The sequence below is a fragment of the Pyxicephalus adspersus genome, chromosome 3 (assembly GCF_032062135.1).
Source record: "Pyxicephalus adspersus chromosome 3, UCB_Pads_2.0, whole genome shotgun sequence".
NCBI classification, from domain to species: Eukaryota; Metazoa; Chordata; class Amphibia; order Anura; family Pyxicephalidae; genus Pyxicephalus; species Pyxicephalus adspersus.
In genome coordinates, this window is record NC_092860.1 from 116,811,745 (window position 1) to 116,833,160 (window position 21,416).

A 21,416-nucleotide genomic window follows, 5' to 3' on the forward strand; every position below is an offset into this window, starting at 1 on the left:
ACAACCCAGCAATTGCAGATCCTGGATTTCCAACCCCATGTGTTTTCTTTAAACCTTCATGGCTATCTCATTTCATGTGTGCTGTCCAATTTACCTTTTTATGGTGACTAATCTTGCACAGGGATTATTGTTTATTGGGCAGTTAAAATACTAAATCAGTTGAGGTAGATATATAGTGAGCAATGTTCAGGGACTCCCCACCACTGCATCATCACTAACATTCAAATGCATTTTGCTATATCAAAATATTAGGTCATATAATATGGAAAATGAACATTTAAATGTATAATAGAAGTAATACTGTAGATGTAAAATAAAGTGAAAAAACAGGCTCTTTAGGTATTTAATGGTATTCACATTTCTAGCCACTCCTAGCACATGACTCCGTGGGTCAAGGTCACTTATCATTAGTACATAATCATTCTAACTTAATAACATTTCATTTGCTTAAGCATTGCGTATCATAAATGATTGCCATCTAATAACAAATAATTTTATCTTTTGATATATGTTAGTATTGATTGTAGTGCTGATCTCATACAGCCATTGATTTTCTACATTTGTGCACTCGGGGTGATCTTTTAATGGTGTGCTCAATTAAATCCATAGATTTACAGATAACTGAATTTGACAATGTACAGGGATGCCGAATTTTAATCACCAGCCTGAAACATGCACTGGAGCTAGCATTTCAGCCTTAACAAACTTTACAAAATTGGAGCTGTATGATTTTTTTGGAAAGCGCGACACACAGGACAATGCATTTTGGTGCTTTGTGGTGCATTGCCACTGGAGACTGGATAAAATGTTTCAAGCAAAATAACACTTTTGAATTGCTCAATTATACATTTTTAAATTTTTAAAAATTGTTTTTTTTTTTTTTTAAAGAGGTGTACATATTTAACCATAAAAGAGGGGAATGAATGAAGAGGGACAGAGGTCTTGGATGTAAAAGAGGAACCATACCATGCCACCATATCCTAGACATTCAGAAAGTTTATCACCCGTCTTTTTAACTGTCTTTCAGTAGCAAAAGGAAAGTCCTGTGTAAGCTGCAAGTTACAGTGCATTCCTGTACATGCTCCTCCATAACCTGAAGCACCAGATATTTCCATTTTAGATTCAGAAGTACCAGGTATTTCAAGATTCAGAGCAATGGAATGGAATGGAAGCATGTGCAGCAGGCCCAAATTAAATCAGTGTAGGGACCATCTGTATATCTGGCTTTCTCATTATCTATCATTTTACTGTGTTAGTGTAACTGGCCAAAACCAGGTTATAAATATATTTCTTTTCATGGTCAAATAGGGAGATGCAGCAATGTGTTCCATTGTAGCTGTTGATGGGTGTTTGCATTGTGGTTGATTCTTCAGTATGAATATTTATCTCTGTGTGAAGTGGTCAGGCTTGTAACCGATAGGTGTGTCACATTATTTCCATGGTGGTTATGTTGGGAATTCATCTCTGAAATCTGTTATGGAATTTTTTGGTTAGTCATTACGTAAGCAAAATGTGTCTTGTTTTGTCTCTGGTGTTTAGCATTCTTTTACATCAAATGATATGTCAATGATAATTATACAAACTTCCTCCGCTTGCACTTTGGGACTGCTCTGCATTCCTCACCTCCTCGAGGTTACTACTCAGGTTTGCCAAACTGAGGAATCCCTAACACACTCAGAAGTGTCCATGGGCAAGTGAAACCACCAGGAGAGTTTTATGCATGGCAATATAATCAAATGTCTAAACAAGCATTTGTGCCATAGTGATGTTTTATAGCCTTAAACTGGTAAAATGTTACATATCTGTTACTTGTGTGATTGTTTTTAGCGACAGTAGAATGAACAAATGCTGTACACACTTTTTCATAAACACATTGCAATGCAGTGCGCTGGGAAGGTGTGTTGGGATTTCATTAGGAATTGCTGGCACTACATGACACAATACACCTATTGTATGCAATTACCTACATGGTTGCTGGAATATGTGCATCCACCACAGTGTAAATGTGTCAATGAAAATGATTACATATCATGAATGATATATAACTGCCATATTTGCTTATTACATATTTAGAAGATTTTGAATGGTCATCAGATTATTTATATAGGGCAAGATGGTGTTTGTAGAACCACCCTTCAGTAGAAATGCTAAACAAATTTGTGTTGTACAGACATTTATATATGAAATATAGTAATCAAAATGTAAAACGAAAAAGCCCATGGAAATGTCAAAGTCTAGTTAAGCATTAAGTATGGATACTGAACAACAGAAGAAAAAGTTCAAATGTTGTGAACTTGACCAAAGAGGCCAAATAAATTGAATGTTGCATTTCTCCAGACAATAACGTAATTAAACCTAATTGTCCACTATGAGCTTATCTAATTTTTTATACAAAGTACCTGTACGTGAACTCCATGTGATTCCTCTTGATAAATATTCCAGTATATGTTATTATTATTTATTCTTAGCTGCTATAACCAATGATGTGTCTTCCTCTGAACAACACTTTGCTACAGATTTTCAAGAATCTCAAATGTAAGAACCTAACAGTCAGTGCAAGAAGCAAACTTTTTCTTTAACATTTTTTTAAATATTCAGAATGCGGATCATGAAGCCTACAATAACACAACATAGTAAAGAAAAACATCTCCACTCTGCGCATGTTGCAACATAGTAAAATAAAAACGCCTCCACTTTATGTATGTTGCATAATACAATGTGACAATCATAAACAAAGGAAACTTTGCTATAAAAAATCAGATCAGAATAACTACACTTTTAATTCCGTCCTTGCACAACAAAAAACTACATTAAAAAAACTGACTAAAAAAGTAATAAATTAAAACATACTAAAATTGGTGACATGTATTAATTGCTTCTTTCAGTGTATTAATGAATGCAGTTGATGTTTACATAGATTAGCTTGTGCTCTCATTTTCAGACCAAACCCATAAATAGTGTTGAAAAGTTAACCCGGAGGCACAGAAATGTTTGGCTGACGTAGCACCCCACCCACTGTAATGAGCAGCTAGGAAAATGTATGGAAAAATACCAATTAAATACTTGTAAATTGCAATACCACCCCATCAGATGGACTGCACATGGCGTAGCCCTGTCTGACATTCAGTGTACACTGTGCAACCTCTTTACCCTCCAAGTTTACCTGTTAGTATCTGGTACTATGAACACCATGATGATGATGATGATGATTACAGTTTATTATACATTATATACAACTTAGAACCATCACTTCTTAAAAACATTTTCATATAGCAGAATCACAATTCCAAAATGGTATCTAAATGCAGGCGACAGGGGTAAGCTATAAGGAAAACCTAACAAAACATTTGGCAGCCAGACTGAACATGACCTAAGTTTGATATATTAGGGAAATAATTGATATTATGTCTTCACTATTTAAAGTTTATTATTATAAAAGGAAGCATTCACCCGGAACAACCTAAAATATTTAGGCATTCCTTTTATATGACGGATATACTCCATTGACTTTGAAAAATACCACACTATGTATGCTATTTTTAGGAGATACAAAAAACTCTTGTGTGTTATTCAAACTATTTTTTTTTTAGATAACAAGGGTAATAACAGTCATTTAATGGTGTCTGCTATGTCAGTGCATCAGATGGCTAACTAAACTTTTTCTTGGTTTTTAATGAGAAAAGAAATGCACAGAACCCCTGAGGAGATTTCACTCAATTCCTTGACACATCAAGAAGTAAGAGGAAAACTCCCTAAACTAAGTGGGCAGTTGTCACCTAAACTGGTGTCCCCAATTGAAGATGTTGCATTGTTCTGTTGACAACTGTGAGACCATGTCAAACCTATTGCAATCTTTTTAAAACTGCCATGCAGTTAGCCTCCCATGGGTGCACAACAACAGTATTCTATGCACCCGTAATTGGCCATTGTAGGTATGATCCCTAAATGTTTGGATTTCCCATTGCTGTTCAGCTCACAATGGTGACTGGCTTTGGATCCATTTAAAACATGATTATTATACATTTAAAATGTCCGGGTGGCTTCCTGTGTTGGATGGGTGGTACAAATGTTTGTGTGCAGTGGGATGGGTTATTACACCAGATAATGAACATTTCAAGCAGTTGATTACAACAGAGGCCAATCAGGATTAATTTTATTTCTGTAATCTGCACTTGCACACAATCCCACAACCTGATTAGTTGTTTTGGGTAATATTTATATCATTCTTTGTTCCAGGTATATAAAATGATCAAGGCTTTGCAAACTATGAAAAAAGCAGACTAGAAACAGCTGTGACTGTAAATATAATTGAGTCCAGCCTAATAAATACTGTCTGAAGTATGTCTGAACAATCATGATGAAAGAAGTAGGCCTTATTTTATTTTACATGACAACAGCATGGATACAGAATGCCTAGTGTGATGCCATCAACCTCAGAGTACGCTTGAAATGGCAATTTCTGCAGCTGAGAAAAAAATCTCTGCTACCGGCAGGGTGGGGGGCTGCTGGTATCACAACATTGGACTTACAGAGGAAAGACAATGTAATATTTATTGTAGGCACTTTTGGGAGGCTCCCTGTTGTAGTATCAAGATGAGGTCACCATTATTAGCAGGTGGGATGAATATGAGCACGGCTCCCGGGACTCATGTAATTCATTATCCACAGTCCAGGAGACATGATAGGGGCATGTTAGAGAGCGGAACACAGTTAGCAGCTAACAGAATGGAATGAATAAACAGTATTCATGGCTCCTATGGTGATATAGTGGTTAGCACTTTTGCCTGGTAGCACCGGGATCCTTCACTCACTTCTCACTGGAGACAAAATCTGTACCGAGTTGTATATTCTCCCCCTGCATCCCTGAGCTTCCTCTAACAATCCAAAACCTACTGATTTAATAAATATGTCAACCCAGACTGCCCTAAATTGTTTGTGTGTCTGCATGACATTAGGCTATAATCTCCTGCAGAGCAGGCATATATGAACCATGGGTATGTTCTCCTGTGCCATTTCAGTTCTTTATAAACGACTTAAATAAAAATAAAACTTTGATTTTCTGTTTCGTATTCACTTTGTATTTTATTTCCGAAATGTAAAGTTAGGCAGACGCCTTTTGTCGTTTATGGTAAATCGTCTTATTTCCCCTACGGTGTTTTAAGAGGTATTCTCAACTACATATACCCTGAGAACACACTTTATTGACAGGTATGGTATCTTATTCTGAGAAGTTACTGGAAAAATTCAATATTCAGCATGATGTGTTTTCAGAATTCAGGCTGGGAATGTTTTCTGACAGCTGAGCACTTGGCTTTTAGCACTTAATTCTTTTCACTCTCTGTATAATTTTACCCTACTTGCAGAGTGCTACCTGTGACATACAGCCTCTGCTTTTATTGTTTATTGTGCTGCAGGTAATTTAATATGGACATATATGTAAGAAATGCAAATTTTTGCCTTACTGCAAAGTAGGCAGGTTTTAGTCTGTTTTGGTAATTTTAAGAAAGAAGATAACAGAAAACATGATAATAATTAGATCATGTGGAGAGCTGCCTATGACTGATATTTAGTTGTAATTAAAGTATTTGGCAGACAATGATATTCTATGGCCACATTTTCAGCCTGCATATTTTGTACAGGTGAGACGTTTTGTAAATAAAAACCTTTGGCCACATTTTAATCCTGACCTCCGGGTAAATAAAAAAAAATATACGTTTAACATTTATATATGGTAGGTGTATTTTCTGCCAAATGTTTTTCTGTCCATCCAATCCTCAGACAGCCAGACAGAAAAGACTGGTCACCTGACTTTTTTGGCAGTGGCAGGATGTTTTGGTAGAAGGGAATTTAAGGTCTTTGTTAAAATTGTTTTATCCAAAATTCACTTAATTTTTTAACCACAATCTACACTTTGCTGATTTATTTAGTTGAAGGAACATGTAAATCCTGTGTGGATGTTGTGCAGAACCTGTGTGAAAACACATATAATTAGAGTGTCTTATATAATTAAGTGTCTTATGCAAAAAAAAAACTGTATTTGCTGTGCCTGCTAACAGTATATTGTACAGTCCTGGCATTTGTAAGATGTCAAGATATTAGAAATAGGCAAGCAAGATAACACTCAATTAAGAGGAGACATGGCAATAGTGGGGTGGCCATTGCAAGTGATTAACCTCACAACACTGGTATAACAATGTGTATCATGGCAAATTATGGCAAATTTTGTGTCCCCACTGCAGTTTAAATTGGAACTTAACCTGCTTTACTTACCTGTCCTCATTCCCTCTTAGGACACCACAATTTTCTTCTTTCTTCCTGCAAAGGATCTTTGGCTATCCTAATTCGCTGGGCTAAGTTGACATATTATTTTCTGGCATGGGGAGGGAAAGCCAGGTTTGCATAGCTGCAAATGCACATCTCATTTTTATTTTGCCTGATAGCCGGAGCAATCAGGCAGGAAAAAGGGGTTACTGTTGAAGGGACATTTCCTCTTCCTTTCTGCAATAATGGCCTGCCTGATCATGTATTCTTAAAAGTGAAACTTTAGTTCTGCTTTAAGACTGCTTTAAGCAGTACAGCGTGGGCACCTAAAATCCTAAAACTCCTAAATCTTGCCTGTAACATTAATGGAGAATATGTAGACTAATGCACCCATCACTTTCTAATCCCCCCCCTCTTCCTATGATCATTTGTATGCCAGCACCCCATGTAGAGCACACCAGACTGGCACCTACTGCTGTTCCATTGATAACATTAAGTAGTTTCATTAAAAAATAAGTGCAATTGTTTTGTTATTGAAAACTGCATTTATTGCATTTCACTATTTGCCATGAGTTTAACTTCAAGGAATAATACTTAACCTTCACTACAAAGCATCTGAAAAATATATATATAATAGTGCAAAACCTATTTCTATATAGCTTCTGATTTTACTTTTTTATTTTTTTTTAAATACATGCATACATTTACCTTTGTAAAGCAGGTTCCTAAGCACTTTTTAACCTTTGTATGTCATTAGGTACAGATTTTAGCACTAGGCAGATTGTCTTATTGAATAATTCAGAACATTTCACATTTACCACTGCTTTTAGAAATAATACAAATACTCCCATAACAGTGTTGCATTTCAGTGCTAAGGGATTTCTTTTTGCTGTCAAATATAAATGACCGCCAAAATACAGAAATCTATAGTTGAACATTCCAGATGAAGAAAAAATACATTGTCATGGAAATAGAGTGATTTTTATCAGTAAGACTCCACTGCAGTCTGAGTCTCCAAATCAGCATGGTTCTCAGGGAATCAATGGCATCTGACAAGTCTTCAGCTAAACTACAACTAAAATTATATGTATTTAACCTCTTCGTGTTCTGTGTTAACAGATGCTGAGGTAGTTCTGCTTCAGCACTTTTTCTTGGGAATCATCCTTGAAAGAAGATTTACTTCTGCAACCAGTTAAAATGTTACTAAACATTCAATTCAAAAATGAATATAATGCTGTTTATCTTCTCTTGTACTTCAATATTCAATAGGAGTGACATGCTGCTCAGTTTCACTTGTATAAAAAACAGGAGCCATCATAATTTTTTATCTTGGTACATATGCACAATGCATAGTAGTATGAATGAAGCAGTGAGAATGACTAAAGCTACGTACACACGTCAGATTTTTATCGCCCGATAATCAGCATCGGCCAATTATCGGGCGAAAATCTGCCGTGTGTACAGTCGGTGTCGTCCATCGTCCGGACGACCGACCTGCCGGATCCACGGACGATGGACGACAGCCGATCGTAATGAAAGTGAAGGGGAGAGCGCGCAGCAGGGTGCCGCTCTGTCGCTCTCCCCCTCCCCTCTCCATAGAGCATGAACGGTGCTGTATGTACAGCACCGTTCATGCATCGTGCACTCCCTTGTCGTTGGAAAAGATCGTGAAAGATCCTTTCCAATGACAAAAATTGGCAGTGTGTACGCAGCTTAAGTGTCATATAATTAGCTCAGGGCCAATATCAGACGACAATCTGAAGTGTGTACAGCGCGCGTCGTTCATTTTCTGAGCAACCGTCCTGGCGGATCCACAGACGATGAACGCAGAACAATCGTAATGCAAGTGAAGGGGGAGAGTGTGCAGCGGGGTGCTGCTCCGTCGCTGTCCCCTTCACCTTTGCATAGAGCAGAACAGTGCTCTATGCATCGTGCATTAATATTCGTTGGAAAGGATCGTGAAAGATCCTTTGCAACGACTATAATTGCAAGTGTGTATGCAGCTTAGGCTAAAACCAGATAAGGATATCCATCAAAATAATAAAGAAGCTTTTTTTGAAATATTTTTGATCAGACTGCCAAATGAACATTTAAAATGTAAAGCAAGCACATGATCAAAAGCCACCTTTAGAAACTGCTACAGGCAGATGAAGATATATGCCATTTCTGACTTTTCCAACGCCTAGCCCTGCCCCCCAAACTGTCCCCAAAACTTTTTAGGTTGCAAGCCAGGTAACTGAAGCAGTCTTTCACATTAGACCATGTGGGAGGCAATAGCAGACAGGTCCATTCTCAATGTTTTTAGAAAAGTTGATTTTTCAATATAACTTCATCTTTTCATATGCCTTTAATTACTGACCGTTTTGATGTGGTTTCCAGTAAAGGAAATCATCTAAAGATGAAAATCAAATGCTAGCTGTCCCATGGGCTTGGTGGTCTATAGTGTGGGATCGCTAACAATTGACAACTAACCACTTTGATTGTTTTCTGTTGCATAGGACACAGCATGGTACCTCCTGTTTGCCCCTTCCCCTCTGTAGAACAGAATTGAGCTGTCTGCACAGGTCTTGTTTATTCTTCTGTACTTGGAAATAATCAACAATCACGTCCAGCAAAGTTACAGCTTGTTAACACTAAAGTGTTATGTTATTGCTCATATTTCTGTATTGTTAATGGCACCCCAAATGCACCTTTAGGATTGCATGGCTCTCCGTGTGCCTCATGTGATCAAGGACTTTTTCAGAGTCTGCAAGAAAGCATTACACTAAGATAGTACAGCAACTTTTGTCATCTAGACTACCGGTATAACAGATGGAAGCACAGATATAAAATGCATCACCTCATTTTACAAATAACCTGCAGCCTTCTACACTGGTTACAAAATTAAAGAGGCTGGGCTGCATGTCCGTATAACCAATTCATCATGGACGCCTGCCGGGTTTAGGCAGGCTAGAAAAACTGACCCTGCATAAAAACTGATCTTTATGCTTGTGTAATGACCTGACACAACATTTGACATTCCATGTTCAGGCTATTATACACCACAGCAGCCTTTTTAATAAAATAGTAAAATAAATTATGTAGGTTGTGGAGCTCAGAGAAGAGACTACATAGGTTACCTTACAAGCCTATCTATTACAATTCTGGCCTGCAAGCCCCTGCAATCTAAAGGTATACAGGGACTTAGTCTGGTTAAATTCTGTTTAATTATAATTATATAGTAAGATCAGTCAAATCAGATCTGTAGCATATTAGCAAAAAAAAAAAAAACATTGAAGATGCTGTATTGGCTTTTTCCTTGTTCTTGTGAACATTGGAGTTCAAAAAAAAAAAAAAAAAAACATTGAAGATGCTGTATTGGCTTTTTCCTTGTTCTTGTGAACATTGGAGTTCTTTTTTGCAATACTTGGGCCGTGTGCTGAAAAGTTCTTTATGTAACAAACATACCTGCCATTGCTAAAGATTTTGTTGATGTGTTGTAGTAGACATTGGAGACAAGTGAGGAGCTTTACCCACAGGTGTTAAGCAGGGCTAAAAAGCCAGTAGAAGGAATGAACATCAACCAGGTGTTGTGAGTTTTTACTGGGCAGACAAAGCAACCCATGCCTGAAATATAATAATCACTCAATTTATATGTATGGTGTGCATTTGCCAAAACTTTTCTTTTGACCTGCGTTATAATCAGATCTACAGTTTGACCTTTTTTATCCTAAAAATCAGTTATTACAGATAAAACATACGAAATGATGATTGTAAATGATAACTTGCCAAAGTAATTTTTCCTTCTGCCAGTGGTAAGGATTCAACTTTTATATACAAAAAATGTATGACTGATTACTTATATGATGTCCACATCTGCCCACACTGTTTGTTTCCGTGTCACAGGCATAAAGGCAGATGCTTAGGGTGTTTACCTAGTAAACTGAATAATCCCTTGACTGGGAATTTCCACTAAGCTATCCAACCATGCACAAGCATGTTTTTTTTGTTTTTTACCTTGCACATGAATGAACATTCTTTGAAAACTGGACTGTCATCACTTTCACCAAGCTGAAAATGTTCATGCAAATATATATTTACTATTGCAAAGTGAACAACTGAAACCCCTTACTAAATCAATCCCCATTTTGTCCTTGGAAGAAACACATTGGTAATCTACTATAGAGAATTTATCTGAATAGATAGAAATATATCAAATCCAGGCTCCTATCCAACTGTAAAATGATTTCTATATTATACACAATGATGGCACACAGCAATTTTAAAATAAAAGATATTAGCAGTGGAAATATATTAAGGTGTGTACATATCTGTGCATATGTTTCTTTTCAGAACAAAGCATATTAAATACATTGGGTTGGCAAAAATGACACCTGCTGCTTCTGTCTGTATGGCTCCGTACATAATAAAGGGTAATCTAACGACACAAAATTAAACAAGATTAGTTTCGAAGAAAACTGATGCAAACGCTCTTACTATTATAAAATTTGGATTTTTACAAAAGCATACCATAATGTTTCACTTCCCAGCCTATTATAGAAATTGAGGATGAAAGGACAAAAGAGAATGAGTATTACATGGAAGATTTTCACAATAGGCAAAAGTTAGCAATGGTGTACCCCAAGAGTTGGTACTGGTCCCAGTCATGTTATTAATGATCTGGAGGATGAAACAAAAAGTAATACTGATTTATTTTTAGTTGTCGGCACACAACAATGAATTATTAAAACCCAGCAGGATAATGACATATTACAGCATGATCTTGACAAAGTGGGCAAGTAAATGGCAAATGAAATGTATTGTTCACTGTTAGGCAGTAAGTTGGGCAGATGGGTTGTTGAAATAACATTGTCCCCTACATAATAAATCAGAACTCCACACGAACATCTAAAAAGACAAGTGACATTCACAAAGGTAATACAAGGTGTATTGTCCAGGCTCTTTTATTATTTTTACATCTCTGCCATATAACACAGGGAAGACACCTCTTTCTCTGATGGAGTTGTAGGGGCCTATTTATAAGGAAATTAGGATCTGATAACAAATAACACATTTTTTTTCTAATCAATTTAATAATGCCATATAAAACAGTAAACTGACTGAGATCAGTGCAGTTGTTGTCATACTGTATGTACAAGGAAGTGGTGATCAGAAGTTTCATCTCATTCATCATTTTGGAAGGGATGTGCATGGCCCTTTTATTGTAGGCATGCACACTTCTTTGGAAAAGTTAAAAAATAGCCAACCTTCATAAGCCCCATAAAGTGGGGATGAGGTCTGTTGACTTAATTATATTAGTTTAACTGTCGGTAGATAGTATATTAGTCAGTTTATTCATAAAAGTGGAAATCATGTCACTTTTATCAATGGGGGCAACTCAGAAAGTTTTTTTATTTTATCTGCTCTTTTTTTTCCTGGTATTACACAAATTGGTTTATCACATATACGAGACAATGTGCTAGTAAAAAATAAAAAACACTAATTCACAAACCATGAGTTAATTTCTGGATGGATAAGGAAAACCTGGGGAGCATTGATTGGGAAAGTCACAGGCAGTCTATGTGATAGGAAAGAGACATCTTGTCTCCAGCGTGGATGTGGAGCTGGCATCACACGTTCAGCTAACCGTTTGCTGCCCGCCTTGCTATGCCAACTTAGAGTTATGCACTAGCAGCAGCTGCAGCTGCTATAAGACATTTCAGTATGAGTCAAACTAGTTACAGAAAAGAACCAAAAAGCTAAGTTAGGCCAAAAAAGCATTCTTCTACATTTTCCCTTACATTTTTATTTTGAGTCCTATAGATCAAAGAAAACACAATGAGTTTCTTTCTGCAGGGTATAAAAGATCATCAGTTAAAGATACACGCTTACAATGCATATGTACAATGGAACTTTAGATTTGTATGCCTGCCAACAAAATGCCTAACTATTTTGAATTTTGTCAGCCTCACCATATGTATCCAAGATACACTCCTTGCCCACATATGGCAACAATTATTCGGCAAGCCATTGAATGCAAAGCATTTAACATTTTATTTTTCGTGACTTTCTTAAAGAGTAGCTAAGAAATCATAGTTTTATCTATAAGGCAAGATAGGGTACCCTAGGGTGATCACCTTTCTGCTTTACCCTATTTCATAGCATTACCTTCAGCCTCAGGAGGTCTCTGCAGGTAAAAGCTTTGTCTTGAAATCAGTATAGAGGGATGATTGACAGGTGAGAGGGGAAGGTTCAGAGCAAGCAGACAAAATGTCTCTTTTTTGCCTCTGTTCTGCTGACCTATAAACCATTGAGAACTGGAACAGTACATTGCAAATAAAGTGAAAAAAAATCTCTATTTCCAAAAGAACTGCGCAGGACAATGATTGAAGTCAGTAGACACAAGTGTCTCTTCAACAAACAACGCAGCAAAGAGAAATGGCTGTGTTCCAAGCAAAAGCCTGTCCAAATCAAGATGTCCTTTGCCAGAGCAGAATGAGTAGTTTCTATAAGTAACAGTATTACTTTTTCTAGCTTCTGACATTTACACAGCAGCTGAAAATAATTTATACCTAGACTACAGTTCCATTCACCATTTTGCTTGTTTATGGCATTAAACTTTTCTTGACTCTGGCTCTCATAATTTCTAACAGCCATCGATAAATCTATATATGCAGATGGTTAAGCGAGTCTCACAAATATTGTAAAAATTCACAAAGGGAAAAAAAATCTTTTAAAAAAAGGAAAAAAATACATATACATATGTATGTATTTTTGCAAATTACATCCAATGTACTATTATTTGCTATCAAACTATTGGTAGGAAAAGCTACAAAGAAACCTTATGGCACAGGAGACAAATGTAGATTTGACTGCTTCACTTAATGCTTTCTGCTTGTACATGATGTGTTTACATTGCTGCTTGCACAGCATGTGTATTTTTTAAATATAATAATAATTTTTTTATTTATTAAAGTTATAGCATCTGATTAACAGAGTCATCCTCTGTCTCCTTGTAGGCTCCAATGACATAAAGTAATTCCTGGCTCCGTTGCTGCCTGCCTTCTCAATCTTCCTATAATGTGCTTATGTCAATTTTCCTATTGCCTTCAAAGCAGCATAAAACAAACTATAAAAACCAGATAGATTGGGACACAGTGCATATGTGCAGACCTGAGGGCTCATAAAGATCTTTTACCGCTGCAGTCCCTGGAGACGAGGTCTTATAATAGTTTCATTTTTTTTTCAATTATTTTTTATAAATAATAATATTATTATCATCAACATTAATGTTTTGTGTTGATTGAACTTTTATTGTAAGGTTGTGGTGTTTGCAAACACTGACATTAGTAAACACAAAGAACAGACTAAGAATAAGCTGTATGGTATTGTTCAACATGGTCAACCGGACTTCACCCACTTTACCTATAAGAATCCATGAGCTCTTAGCATAATATGGAATATGTGAAGTGGAGCTCCCAAGTGATTGAATGGTTCATTTCATGCCAGTGGAGCATACAGAAAACAAGGCAGCAGATAGGAGGGGTCAAGTGCACATTATGTGAATCCATTGAGCACCCCCTTACATACAATACTCTTGGCTGCACCTTCTTTCACTCATCACCTATTCACAGGCCATTCTTTCTACAAAAGTACACACTTCTAAGCAGCAATGTAAATCGGGTTTGCTGTGTTGGCAATAAATGAGCACCGTACCCTGGTGATATTAAAAAGTGGGCAGTGATAAACAGATTTCAGAAATAATCTATTCTTGCTGAACATTTATATGTGTGTTTTTCCACCGGCACCACAGGTTCCATTTTTAGTTAATGTGGTTTACATTGCAGACATTCTGCTGTGTGGGCACAAGAAGTCACGCAGTTTTTCCCTCCTACATTAAAACACAACATAATTGAGATGCTTACTAAAACTCTTTCTTCTTCTTCTTCTTCTTCTTCTTTACAGAAGGCTCTACATCAGCCACCTATAATTTTAACAGTGTTGTTAAAACGAGGAGAGGAAAAAAGCTCAGGGATACAGATTGCACAGCATAAACACAGAGATGAAACAGGTGGTCAGTCTGCGTTAGATACATTACCACCACAGCTGAATGCGACAAACTACCGTGACAAAGGCATACAAAGAAGAGCACATAAAGATGTCTGCTATGCCTGGATTGTGGAGGAACATTCTGTGTTCCTGACACTCATTTGCAGAAGTGCTTGCTAAATACATTAGCTGTTCTTATAAATTTCTCTTATCAGTGCCATGACCCAAACTATTTCAGCTTTATTTGCAGTCAGACGTGTTGTGGAAGGAAAAATAAGACGTCTGGACCTTTATTAAATGTAGTGAACTTGTCAAACTAAGTGCACTGGAAAGTGAAATAATATTACATCTGGTTTAAAGGGAAACACCAGGCAATATTCAGAATCTGCTGGTGCGGTAGTGGAAATTTTGTCATTTTACTAAAATGTAAACATTCACGTAACTTATAATAAAGTACGTATTTATGCTAGATCAGGGGTGTCAAATCCAAATACACAGAGGGCCAAAATTAGCAACTTAGACAAAGTCGCAGACCAACCTTGAAATTTATTGAAAAAATTGAGGACGTTTTTCCCTCTCATTGGATATAAATCCTTTTTATATGGAAACAAAGAGGTTTTGCTTCACATTCAATCTGGATCAAGCTTATTATAGAGAAAAAGGCAACATTTTTTTTTTATTTTATTTAAGAAAAAATCTTATGCCCCTTTTCTCTATTTGTAGCCTTCTGAGTTAAATTTCAATGGTAACCTTTTTCCACAGGCTAACAATAATAATAACAATATTCTTCTATGAAAATCTAACCATTCAAGTCCATGCCTCCATACCAAGGAAAAGTACAGCTGAGGGGGAGGGCTGGAATGCCAGACGCGGCCAATGTGGAGCTAAATCTTATGAGTGGCCCACCGCTGAAACTCCTACTTCAATGAAATAGCACTGCAACCAAAATTCCTGGCATTATTTGCGTCTATAAAACAGTCGAATGCGGGGCCACGCATAGGCAGAGAGCCCACTGGTCTGTAGATGCAAGTGATGTGGGAATTGTAGTAGCGGCGCTATTTCAATGCAGCTGCAGTTCATATTTAGGATTCCTTTAGAAGACCAAAAAAGGATGTTTGGGGCCAGATTTGGCCTCAGGCCAGAGTTTGACACCCCTGTGCTAGATGATTGTCGTCCCAGAAGTCTCAGGAGAAAATACAGTGTCCGGCAGTCCTCCAACACCGTTTAACTGACAAAAGGCCTCCAGGCCAGCAAGTGAGGGGACATTTCCCAAATGGAAACAGCAACATCAATGATATCCTAACTATTCCTTCTGAAACAAAAAAAAAATGGTATTTCTTTCTGTTTCCTAGGAACAAAATAGGAAATGAGGGGAAATCTGCCCAGCTTCAATATTAGGACATGTCAAGAAAAATATTTGTATTTCATTAGTGATTGTATTTCTGATCTCTATAACGCAGAAATATATTTCTTTTGGTGTAGGTGAGCTTTTGTCATAATCGGCAAGTATGTACAGCATACATGCCGGTTTTGACAGACATTTTTTTTTAGGTGCCCTGAAGCGATGATGGGGTCAGGACCCTGTTAACTGCTACACCCTCCAAAGTGGCCATCTTTATTATCAATTTTTCTGTGTCTACTGTTATCCTCATTGCCCATTGGAAGGGTGCTGATGACCCCTGCATATGTCCCCTATAGAACCACTCTACACTGCATGGTGCATGTGTGATGCTGTGTAAATAAATAAACATAAAGCCTTTACATGTCTTTACATGTCTTTCCTGCCAAAGACCTCTACCTCCTAGTGACATTTTGTTTTTGGGTATAGTTCTGCTTTAAGTGGGTTTGTATTGTTTAAAAAAAAAAAAAAAAAAGAATGCTTCATTTCTCCCTATAACTCTGTGTATAAATTCAAGGATTTCAAAATGTTGATCAGTAATGTATAAATATATCTTTATTAAGGTACTTTAATAAAATAATAAAATAAAATATATCCAATAAAATATATCACTCCAAACTTTCTGCAAATTTACCTCTCCAAGTTACAGAATAACAAAGTGAAGTGTACCCCAATACGATGTATCATTTCAGTGGAATATTTGGCTCCTTGCTGTTGTAGCTCTCCAAAGACGTGGGGTTAACAAGCCCTTTTTTCAGAATGTCTTGCTGTATCTGCTAAAATGACACAAACGGAATGTGGAAACAATATTCTTAGTGTTTGGGGCCTTGTCATTTTGGCCAAGCTGTCAGACAGTTTGCGTGTAGGACATCAGATCATCCTGTGGGAGTTATTCAGTAAATTGTGATTGAACAAGCCTTTTAGAATTGGCACTATCACACTTTGATGAATAGCTCTTTTCTCTATCAGGCCTGATGTAACAAATGGCTGAAGTCATTACTAGAGCAGGATACCTGTTTGCCACACTGTGCTTTTTGTGTCTGAGCTCTGATATCCAACTTTTGTGAATGTTGGACGTAGGAAGAGAACTCGTACAAATCTCTGTAAAGAGATGCATGTCAGTGCTAATGTGAGGTGACTTTTCTAGCTTAATGCCTCACCTCAGAAGAGATGCCAGGACGTGACAAAATGTGCCAGTGTGCTTGGCCTCTTGGTGGCTGAATTTCAGCAATAAATTCTGTGATGCCTGGGCAGTGGAACTTTTGAGAGAACTACAGGATTTTGTGATAAAATCAGAAGGATATACACCGCACCTTCATGGCCACTCATACCTGCAACAATCTGCCTACAAAACAGTACCTGCACTCAGGGGCTGCCCTGTGTTCTATGGGACCTGCATTTTTGCATGGAGTAGTAAAGCATAGCCATTTTGTTGCAGTATAGGAAAGAGTGCCTGCATATTTATTATATGTAAAATTTAAAATCAAAGTTTTTGAAATAAGAAATAAGCTGGTTTCTATTTCTACCTGTACAATATAAACCTATTTTTTTAAGATAATACATCTACCAAAATACATTTGAAATGGAGATTGATACAAAAACTGTATTTAAATAAGGACCCACATAATATACAACACAATCAATATTTCTTCCTTCCACAGGATTTTATTAAAATGCAAAGTATAAAACAGGTAATATTTTGCATGATGCAGTAGTCTTAGATATTTTCGTTTGAATTAATAAATTGCAGAATAATTACAACACAGTTTAAATGCAAACTTCTCCAAACGGAGAGCTGCAGAATATATCCTTGGTGGGTAGGTTGGCAATGGCCAGCATACAGTACAGTGCACTGATACACCTGGATTTTTCCCCCTGCACTTTTTTGGACATCACAGATTACATGATCCAGTGCAGGAAGTACATGATGAATTACCAATGTAATTTGTGCAGCCTTTCTGCAGTGAGCATATCTAGGAACAACCCTCCCCCTCAATTGGCCCAGTGATTGATAACAGGGGCAGGAATAGCTTGACGCCTTACAATAATAGGTTAATCTAAACTATACAACCACAATTTATATCATATATTATTTTAATTAAAGTGTAAATTCAATTATTAAACGCCAAAATTACTAGCCATTTTTAAAAATCATAATCTACTTTTAAAATGATGCATGTTGATTGATTATATATAGTATATTGTCTAATAGTACTATTTCCATTCCTCACACAAGTACAAAGCAATAAACAAGATTTTAAAAAAATGTCAGTAATCCGTTCACAAAACCCTAAGGCCCGCATTATAAGCAATTACATGTTGGCTCCAGCGAACCATTGCTATCTGTAGAGAACTAGCCAGCTGCTCTCACAGTGGATGGCTACCTATGAGCGGGAAGATATAGCTCCATGTAGGCTTACCACGTGACTCCTGGTTTTTAAGCACAGTAAACATCTGTAATCAGAGTCACCAAATGACTTTTAAAATACTATACCTAGTTCAACAACGAAATATTGAAAAGTTTCCAGAAGTGTTTATTAAGACGACAGAGCTGAGCGCCTTGGAAGAGCTCATTAGCAAAAGGAATGAACAGTCCACAAATCTGCTTGTAATTAGATCATCAAAATATATTGGCACATTCTGCCTGGGTGGTATAGGTAATAAGCAACTTTCACTGATATTTCAAGAACAAGTGTGAAAACAAAGCATTCGTTTAATTGTACGTGTTTACTGCAGTGTGTGAGTTCTCTGGAGCTGGAAAAAAGAACACGTGCCCCTGCATTTCAGATTACTATATAATGACAGCATTAGACAGCTATCTGTGAAAAACAGGTCTGCAAATGTATCATGATTTGAAAACACATAAGGTCCTAATTAAACAATTTTCACTGTGCAACACTACTTCTACCTACAAAGCAAGCTCTGAAAACAGTTCCACCTTCTAGTCATTATTTCATGAATTGTTCAGATGGCCACTCAATTCATTTATAAACAGTGCTATACTCTTTGTTTTAGGAGAATCGACAATTTGTTTTAGGTTTGTTGTTAACCTTAAAGCCCAGCACCGATCCATTTCTTGTTTTTTTGGCTTTGAATACAGTGAGGATAGAGTAGAAGTTGTATTTCTGTCAGTGTTTTGTATTTGCCTTGGTAAAATCTCTTCTAGTTCTTGTCCGGGGAGAACTAGGATACAAGAAATTAGGAGACCTGGTGACACTGGGACAGAAATAAAAGCCTCAAATAGATGTTAAAACACCCTTTCTTTTCCAATAGCAATGTATTTTTTATGGCATTCTGTCTCCTACTTGGAAGATTTCCTATCACTTTCTGTTTCATTGACACCCTATCACCAGGACGCTAATTAAGGCCAATGCACATTCACATAGCAGTAAAAACTTGTCAAAGGCTCAATCCCTTTCTCCCTGCCTATTTGGACCATTTGGCCTTTTATACTTCATTGTGGGACAAAAGACAGCTATGTATGTACCATACATTTAAGTGGATAGGCACAATCTGATTCTTTGCCACCCTTGTCTTATCCAGCCCTTCCATAAGCTAAGAATTATTGTTTATTACTATGTAGGGTTGTAAGAGCAAGCTGTCAACATACCCTGATCTCTCATCTCAGATAGGGGACATTATTAACCAAACCAATTTTATAAATTGTCTGATCATATGTCTTTAGCAGGTATTTACTTGATTTACATACAGAAAAAATGAATGCCAAGTCTATATTCAGATTAGGTACTATCTTTCTCTATGAAGAACAGAAAAGTCTCTTTGTTGATCCCAGTGATCAGTAAGATTCCAATGGTCATACCAAGATTGGAAGATTTGTATCTGAGTAATTGCTATAGACAACATACTTTTCTCTCTCTTCTTTTCTCTCTGGCTTTTATCAGTCATCCTACCCATGTGCCCTACACAGTGCCCACATCCAAACCATCACACTTATTATTGTACCAGACTAATGCACACAGATATGGCGGGAAGTGACCTGCACACGTCTGTAATCTCTCCTAACAGCTGCCCAATTTCATATTCAGAGATGATAAGTGAAGTATCTGCTCTTTATGCATTCCAGGAACCAAAGTGAGAGGCTTGGCCTATAGACCAGAAAAACCTGCACAAACTGATCACATCATTTAAGCAAATAGCCCAGGGCAGGACAGTTAATTATCACACTCTTTTAAAACTACAAGGAAGCATTGTGTTACTGAGCTGCGCTGAGAAGCCATATGGAGGGGGTGTGTAGCTCTACTTAAGGCATTCAGCCTGAAAGGTGGTGGGTTCATTTGTTGCCCTTCTTGCACACTCTAGGGGTTACTACACAGCAACCAGGCAGTACATCATACGGCACTTTGGAGAGGCACTGTTTTGTCATTTGTCATTTGTGTCAACAGTAATAAATGCTTCTCAGTTTTCGGAAATGTGTTCTTTAAACAGATGAGTTTTACATGGGCTTACAGCGTTTCCAGTGTTTGTACTTGTGCTGAACATAAAGAATATTTGCAGAAACATTTCTTTCAGTTCTCATCTGCATGTATGTCGCTCCTGGATAACAAAATCTTGGGAAAATGTGTGCTACAATGACAGTTTTAAGTGCTTAGCTTATTTTTAAAGTTAATGATGTATTGAACATACAATACTTAATTCCACACACTGTGCAGATATGTACAAAGACAGTAAAGTAAAGACCGTTTCAAAGCTCCAACATTAAAAAGACATATTTAGAAGAAATTGTGGAATTGTATGCAGTGATAAGCATTAAAATAATGTACAATTCAGGAACTGGGTCTTTTTTTTAAAGTGTTGTATTGTTGGTCAGAAAACAAACATTTTTAGAAAGAAAAGTCAGTGATGTTCTAAGTATGGTTATGTCTTCCAGTTTGATCACATAAACAACGTCCTGACTTCGGCAAGACATATACTAAAACTGGAATGATAAAGAGAAGATTAGAATGACCCCTGTGCAAGGATCATATAAACACATTAATTAAATCAGGTATAGGTAGCAAACCTATGGTTAGAGCATTTGTCAGAGCATTTGCTTATCATGAACACTATTTAGGAGATGCATTAGGAAAGTGGGTGGGGGGAGGCACATTTCAAGGTGTCGTAATTATTTCTGATGACGAAACAGCTTTACTGCTCCATACCCAGTGCCATATGGAAAAGCACTTTAACCGCATAGTGGGTTTGGAAGTCAGCCACTGTCAAAAAAACAGACACTATGGATCTGATTGACCATAAGCCATCATAAACCAGAACAACCAAGGTCTGGTTCAAGTAGTCTCAGAAAAGCATGACATTCATGAAAACATTTGAAGGTCAACACAAGACAGCATCTTTACCAAACTACATTTGCACCAGAGCTGTGTCTAATCAACTTCTCAGTTTACTGGACAATGGGAAAAAAATGACTTGACCAAGCTGACAATCTTTATTACTACATCTCTAAGGAGTGTTCCTTTTATCCTCTGTCCATGGCTAATGAAATTCTTAATCAATGCTCAATAGAGACATGTGTTAAGGTGCGATACAGATGAAACCAATAACATTTGGTTGGAGGATGAGTAGGGTGGAGGTGAGAACTGTGAGAACAAACAAAATGTTGCTTTATTGCTTTAATATTTAGCTTGTGCCATTTTGGATCAACAACGTAGAGCTTACTAATATGGTATATATCCTGAAAAGGTTTACATCTTACCAATTATATAAAGGCACC

At 37.1% G+C, this 21,416-nt stretch overlaps 1 protein-coding gene and 1 non-coding gene across 13 annotated transcripts in view; both read left to right on the forward strand.

Moving 5' to 3' along the window:
* The window catches only part of TENM3 (teneurin transmembrane protein 3), a 699,726-nt gene that overhangs the window by 353,533 nt on the left and 324,777 nt on the right, over positions 1-21,416 (forward strand). The window lies entirely within an intron of this gene.
* On the forward strand, positions 20,595-20,699 carry LOC140327877 (U6 spliceosomal RNA). The gene has a single exon (XR_011920164.1). It is a non-coding gene; the product is annotated as a U6 spliceosomal RNA (small nuclear RNA).